Source organism: Saccopteryx leptura, chromosome 6 (assembly GCF_036850995.1).
Source record: "Saccopteryx leptura isolate mSacLep1 chromosome 6, mSacLep1_pri_phased_curated, whole genome shotgun sequence".
NCBI classification, from domain to species: Eukaryota; Metazoa; Chordata; class Mammalia; order Chiroptera; family Emballonuridae; genus Saccopteryx; species Saccopteryx leptura.
Genome location: NC_089508.1, coordinates 26,780,520 through 26,788,312, shown reverse-complemented (window position 1 = coordinate 26,788,312; position 7,793 = coordinate 26,780,520).

Here is a 7,793-nt window from a genome sequence, read left to right as displayed (position 1 = left end):
AGGAACAGATAGACAGCTGTCAGAGGAAAGGGGGATGAGAGGACAGGATCAAAGAAGGTGAAGGATTAGCCGAATTATATATACATAACGTAGCTACAGATAACAGGGTAGCAAGTCCCAGAGGGAAAAGGGGGATGGAGGTAGAAGGAGGGGTAAAAGGGGTGAAATGAGAATGGAAAGACACTTTGCGTGAGCATGGAGGGCATGATGTGGGGGGTTGAAGGTGTTATATTGAGTGGGACACTTAAAACCAGGTTAACAATTTTTTTTTTTTTTTATTTAGGAAAAGGAAATAGATGAGTACAATGAGCAATAGTTAGGATTTGCAGGGGGAAAATCCAACAGTAGAACAAGAGTTGCCTGACCAAGCGATGGCACAGTGGATAGAGCGTCGGACTGGGATGCAGAGGACCCAGGTTTGAGACCCGAGGTCGCCAGCTTGAGCGCGGGCTCATCTGGTTTGAGCAAAAGCCTACCAGCTTGAACCCAAGGTCGCTGGCTCCAGCAAGGGGTTCCTCGGTCTGCTGAAGGCCCGCAGTCAAGACACATATGAAAAAGCAATCAATAAACTAACGTGTAGCAACGCGCAATGAAAAACTAATGATTGATGCTTCTCATCTCTCTCCGTTCCTGTCTGTCCCTGTCTGTCCCTCTCTCTGACTCACTCTCTGTCTCTGTAAAAAATTTAAAAAATAGCCTGACCTGTGGTGGCGCAGTGGATAAAGCGTCGACCTAGAAATGCGGAGGTCGCTGGTTCGAAACCCTGGGCTTGTCTGGTCAAGGCACATAAGGGAGTTGATGCTTCCAGCTCCTCCCCCCTTCTCTCTCTGTCTCTGTCTCTCTCCTCTCTCTCTCTGTCTCTCCCTCTCCTCTCTAAAATGAATTAAAAAAATTTTTTTTTAATTTTATAAATAAAAGAACAAGGAGTTGAAGATGCAGACAAGAGAAGTAGACTTGACATAACAGAATCAGGAATTGATGTTAAAGTGAAATCATGAGAAGAGTGGTGAACTGGGAGAAAAGGGATCATTCAAGTGACTGGAAGCTCAAGAAAGTTGATTAACACATATATTAAAACCTAGGGGCTGACCAGGCAGTGGTGCAGTGGATAAAGCATTGGGCTGGGACACAGAGGACCCAGGTTCAAAACCCCAAAGTCACCTGCTGGAGTGTTGGGTCGCAGTCTTAGCATGGGATCATAGACATGAGCCTGGGGTCGCTGGTTTGAGCCCACAGGTCACTGGCTTGATCAAGGGGTCACTTGCTCTGCTGTAGTCCCCTGGTCAAGGCACATATGAGTAAGCAGTCAGTGAACAACTAATGAGCCGCAACAAAGAATTGATGCTTCTCATCTCTCTCCCTGTCTGTCTGCCCGTCTCTATCTGTCCCTCCTTCTATCTCTCTCTGTCACACATACACACAATTAGGAAGTGTTGCCTGACCTGTGGTGACAGCGGATAAAGCATCGACCTGGAACACTGAGGTTGGTTCGAAGCCTTGGACTTGCCTGGTAAAGGCATATAAAAGAAGCAAGTTGATATTTCTTACTCCTCCCTTCCTCCCTCTCACTCTCTCGTTCTTTCTCTTAAATCAATAAATCTTTCAAAAAAAATTAGAAAGTGGAAGGGCTGTAGAAGTAAAAGGTTGAGATAGGTAATTAGAATAAGATATCAGGTAGAACTATTCCAGCAAAGATAAGAGCTGATATTGCATTATTGGTACCAACTGTGGATAAAGATTTTGAGGTTGATGTGATAAAAGAACTTGAAACCTAAATTGTTCAATGATTCATCCATTTTTGTACTGAACAGAAACCTGCCATGAATAATAGCACATCCATAGACCAATTCTACAGGGTTCCTTTTATATAAATTGCCAAATTGATAATTCATAATCAGCATCTTACCCACAAACATCCAACCTATAGATTGGCTAGGAGCTCATGAGGTGTACTGTCCAAAGGAAATAGATCCTCTCTTTAGGGAATTTAGATCTCAAAACATAAGCATTGAGCCTGACCAGGAGGTGGTGCAGTGGATAGAGCGTCGGACTGGGATGCCAAGAACCCAGGTTTGAGACCCTGAGGTCACCAGCTTGAGCGCGAGCTCATCTGGTTTGAGCAAAAAGCTCACCAGCTTGGACCCAAGGTCACTGGCTCGAGCAAGGGGTTACTCAGTCTGCTGAAGGCCCACGGTAAAAGTACATATGAAAAAGCAATCAATGAACAACTAAAGTGTCGCAAGGAAAAACTGATGATTGATGCTTCTCATCTCTCTGTTTCTCTCTGTCTCTGAAAAAAAAAAAAGAATTGAACAGCTATAGCAAGAGTAGAAACCATACATAAAAGCAAGGGTGTTATAGCCATTATGGACGACAGTATGGTGGTTCCTCAAAAAATTAAGAAAAGAGCGACCAGATGACCCAGCAATACTCCTACTGGGTATCTATCCGAAAAACTCAAAAACATTGGTATGCAAGGACACATACACCTCCATGTTCACTGTGGCATTATTCACAGTGGCCAAGACATAAAAACAACCAAGTGTCTCTTGATAGAGAGTTGGGTAAAGATGTGGTACATATATACAATGGAATACTACTCAGCCATAAGAAATTTTGACATATTGCCATTTATGACAACATGGATGGAGCTTGAGAACATCATACTAAGAGAAATAAGTAAATCAGAAAAAGCTGGCCCTGGCCAGTTGGCTCAGCGGTAGAGCGTCAACCTGGTGTGCGGGGGACCCTGGTTCGATTCCCAGCCAGGGCACATAGGAGAAGCGCCCATTTGCTTCTCCACCCCCACCCCCTCCTTCCTCTCTGTCTCTCTCTTCCCCTCCCGCAGCCAAGGCTCCATTGGAGCAAAGATGGCCCGGGCGCTGGGGATGGCTCCTTGGCCTCTGCCCCAGGCGCTAGAGTGGCTCTGGTCACGGCGGAGCGACGCCCCGGAGGGGCAGGGCATCGCCCCCTGGTGGGCGTGCCGGGTGGATCCCGTTGGGCGCATGCGGGAGTCTGTCTGACTGTCTCTCCCCGTTTCCAGCTTCAGAAAAATACAAAAAAAAAAAAAAAAAAAAAAAAAGAAAAAGAAAAAGCTAAGAACTGTATGACTTCACACATGGATGGGATATAAAACTGAGTCTCACAGACACAGATAAGAGTGCAGTGGTTACCAGTGGGGGATGAGGAGTAAAGAGGGATGAATATAAGGTGACAGAAAATGATTTGATTTTGGGTGATGGGCACGCAACACAGTCAACAGTTCAAATGCTATAGAAATGTTTACCTGAAACCTATGTCATCTTATTGATCAATGTCACCCTATTAAAGTTAATTTCTAAATTTAAAACATTTTGAATGCAAAAGAGACAAAAAGAAAAAGAAAAGCAAAGGTGCACCTGACACGAGTACCATAATGTCACAGGCATGTAACGTCCAGCACAGGGAATATAGTCAATAATTTTATAATAACTGTGTGGTACTAGGTGGGTGCTACACTTAGGGAATCACTTTGTAAGTTACATAAGTGTCTAACCACTAAGCCATATACCTAAAACTAATATAATATTGAATATCAACTGGAATTGAAAAATTAAAAAAAAATTAAAGAGTACCATAATGGTAGTCTTGTGACAGGAAGTGACCAAGAACTTCCTAATGCTGAAGGAGTGACAGCTTAGATCTACCCTGAATCCCAAGGGCCAACCAGTTCCTGCACTACATTCCAGCCTCTGTGAAGCCGACACATGCACCCCTTCTGGTAGTACCAAGTGGGGTTCCTGAGTTTCCAAGGGGCCGAGCTGTGTGTCTGAGATTCCTGTTTCAATATCCTTAGAAGAGGTAGTTCTCCAGGTTTCATTTAGGGTGTTGACAGTGCAAGTAGCAGAAATCTTAACCCAGTCTACTTTAAACAATAAGGAAATACATCTCAAGTAACGGGGATTGCAAAGTTAATGGTCTTTTCTGCACAGCACAATCAGGGCTGAAGCTCCCCATTTCTCAGTTCTTGACCTTGCTCTGTTGGCTTTGCCATCAAAGCCCCCCCCCCAAGTTGTCTGTAAACAGCTGTTGGAGTCATACTTCTTGTTCACAATCATTGAAGAGAAAGAGGGCCTCTCCCCCAACCATGTAGTGAAAATTCTTCCCTGAGTGTGGTTGTGCCCAATTTGGGCAGATGCTAACCTTTGAATGACCAAAGAAATGCCACATGCTGCCTGACCAGGTGGTGGCGCAGTGGATAGAGCGTCGGACTGGGATGTGGAAGGACCCAGGTTCGAGACCCCGAGGTCTCCAGCTTGAGCGCGGGCTCATCTGGCTTGAGCGAAAAGCTCGCCAGCTTGGACCCAAGGTCGCTGGCTCCAGCAAGGGGTTACTCGGCCTGCTAAAAGCACGTGTGAGAAGGCAATCAATGAACAACTAAGAAGTCGCAACGAAAAACTAATGATTGATGCTTCTCATCTCTCTCCATTCCTGTCTGTCTGTCCCTGTCTAAGGTCACATGCTGATTAGGTTAAGCCTGAATCTCTGAACCAATAAATGGCAAGGAAGATGATTATCTCTATGATTGTCTTAAATTATCTACTCTTAGAGCTGGAGATGACTACCTGAGTAACATGGGGTCTGTAAGGGGAGATGTGTACACTTGAATAAAATTGGTTATTTTATTAAGAGGGAGGAAGAAAAGAAATGGATGTTCTGTAGGCAAACAATAGCATTTACTGTACGTCATTCTCAAACAGTCAAATCCGGTGGAACTATACAAGTTAGAGCTATGTTTCAGAATGTACAAAGAATGTCTGAACAGCAGTTTTTCTATAAGAGTTCCTCAACTAATACACTTTTTTTTTTTGCAAGTGAGACAAAGACAGAGAGAGGGACAGATAGGGACAGACAGACAGGAAGGGAGAGAAATGAGAAGCATCAATTCTTCATTGCAACATCTTAGTTGTTCATTGACTGCTTGATTTCTTATATATATGTGCCTTGACCCAAGGGCTACCACAAAGCAAGTGACCCCTTGCTCAAGCCAGTAACCTTGGGTTCAAGCCAGCGACCTTGGGCTTAAAGCCAGCCACCCTGGAGTCATGTCTATGATCCCATGCTTAAGCCAGTGACCCCGCACTCAAGCTGGTGAGCCCGCGCTCAAGCCAGCGACCTTGAGGTTTCGAACCTGGATTCTCTGCATTCCAGGCCAACACTACCCACTGCACCACCACCTGGTCGGGCCCCAACTAATCCACTTTAATATTTTTTCATTCTCCTATAATTTTTCCACACAGAAATAGGTAATACTTTATACATCCAGAGATATACATTTATATTAATGTTTAAATATATGTGTGTTTAAATGTACCTGTATAATATGTGTGTAAAATTTAATTTCTGTATATAATAATCCTCTCTGACTACATTCTCTTCCCTCAACTCCACCCCACCTCTGAGATAACCACTGTCCTGGATTTTGTATCTGTAATTCTCTTGATTTTCATTATAGTTTTTTACCTTGGATAACTTAACAGTATGTTTGTAAAGTGTATGTTTTTTAGCTTCTTATAAATGAAACCATGCTGAATGTTGTCTTTTTTATTGTGGTAAAATGTACATAACATAAAATTTATCATTTAACCTTTCTCAAGTGCACAGTTCAGTGCAGTGTTGTGCAACCATCACCACCATCCAACTCCAGATTTTTTTTATTTTCCCAAATTGAAACTCTGAGGAAAAAAACAACTCTATACCCATTAAATAATAACCCTTCTTTCAGCCCCTGTGAACCATGATTCTATTATTTGTCTCTGTGAATTTGACTCTAGGTACCTCATGAGTAAGTAGAATCATACAGTATTTGTTTCTTTGTGACTGGCTTACTGCATTTAGCATAATAGTCGAGATTCATCCACATTGAAACATGTATCAGAATCTTCTTCCTTTTAAAGCTGAATAATATTCCAATGTATATACCACATTTTGTTTGTCCTTTATTCTAGCAAAGGACACTGGGGGGTGCTTCTATCCTTTGACTGTTGTGAATAATGTTTCTGTGAACATGGATACATGCTTTTAATACTTTGGGTATATGCCCAGTGTATATAATCATCCACAACTTGCTCTTTTTGCTGAGTTCTGCTTGTGACATTCATCCATGTTAATATGTGTAGCTATAGTTCACTCACCTGAATTGCTGTCTGATATTTCATTGTGGGAAATATTAAACTATTTGTTTTCCTTTCTCCTATAAACAATCATTTAAGTTTCTTCTAGTTTTTACTATGATCAGGGCTGCATTCTTTTACATGCCTCCTGTACACATGTACAAAGTCTCTCAAGTCCAAAATATATACAGTACTTAGAAGTGAAATTGTGTCATAAGGCATTGTGTATCTTCAGTTATAACAGATATTATCAAATATACATTTGTATTCCCATCAACCGTGTATGAGAGCTACTGTTACTCCAGCCTCAGGAGAACTTGGCAATGTCAGTGTGGCAGATACTGCAAGTTATCCCCAGTATCTACTCCTTCCTTCTTTCTTTTATGATAGATTTAATGTATTTTATCTGGGTTACCCAGGTAGAAAGTATTTCTCAACCTTCCCTGCAGCTAAGCATGGCCAACCAAGTTGTAACCAACAGAATGTAACTGAAAGTGATTTGTATCTTTTCTGAGTTATGACCTTAAAAGGCATACTCCGGGCCCTGGCCGGTTGGCTCAGCGGTAGAGTGTCGGCCTAGCGTGCGGGGGGACCCTGGTTTGATTCCCGGCCAGGGCACACAGGAGAAGCGCCCATTTGCTTCTCCACCCCCCCCCCTTCCTCTCTGTCTCTCTCTTCCCCTCCCGCAGCCGGGGCTCCATTGGAGCAGAGATGGCCCAGGCGCTGGGGATGGCTCCTTGGCCTCTGCCCCAGGCGCTACAGTGGCTCTGGTCGCAGCAGAGCGACGCCCCGGAGGGGCAGAGCATCGCCCCCTGGTGGACAGAGCGTCGCCCCTGGTGGGCGTGCCGGGTGGATCCCGGTCGAGCGTATGCGGGAGTCTGACTGTCTCCGTGTTTCCAGCTTCAGAAAAATACAAAAAATAAAAATTAAAAAAAAAAAAAACTCCGTAAAGAATATGTTTAATAAAAAAATAAAAATAAAATACTCCGTAAAGAATATGTTTCCGCCTAACCCATTCTACCTCTCCACTGGTTAGATGCAGATTTGATGGCAGGAGTCAGAGCAGCCTACCTTGAACTCAGAGATGGAAGCTTTATACGGAAGATGACAGTTTGGGGCTGCTTACCTCTGAACTGTGCTATGAGTAAAAAAATGAATTTTTATTTTGTTTAAGCCACTGTACTTTTAGTGTCTCATTGTTACAGCAGCTTAGACTGCATCCTAATTAATACATCTACTTTTTTTTTCTTTTCCTTTCAGGGACAGAGAGATAGTCACAGAGAGGGATAGATAGGGACAGACAGGAATGGAGAGAGATGAGAAGCATCAATCACCAGTTTTTTGTTGTAACACCTTAGTTGTTCATTGATTGCTTTCTCATATGTGCCTTGACCGTAGACCTTCAGCGGACCGAGTAGCACCTTGCTCAAGCCGGCTACATCTACTTATTTTTAAAGTCATTCCCAATGGGCCTGACCTGTGGTGGCGCAGTAGGTAAAGCATCGACCTGGAATGCTGACATTTCCGGTTCAAAACCCTGGGCTTGTCTGGTCAAGGCACATATGGGAGTTGATGCTTCCTGCTCCTCCCCCCTTTGTTCTCTCTCTCTCTCTCTCTCTCTCTCCCTCCTCTCCTCTCCTC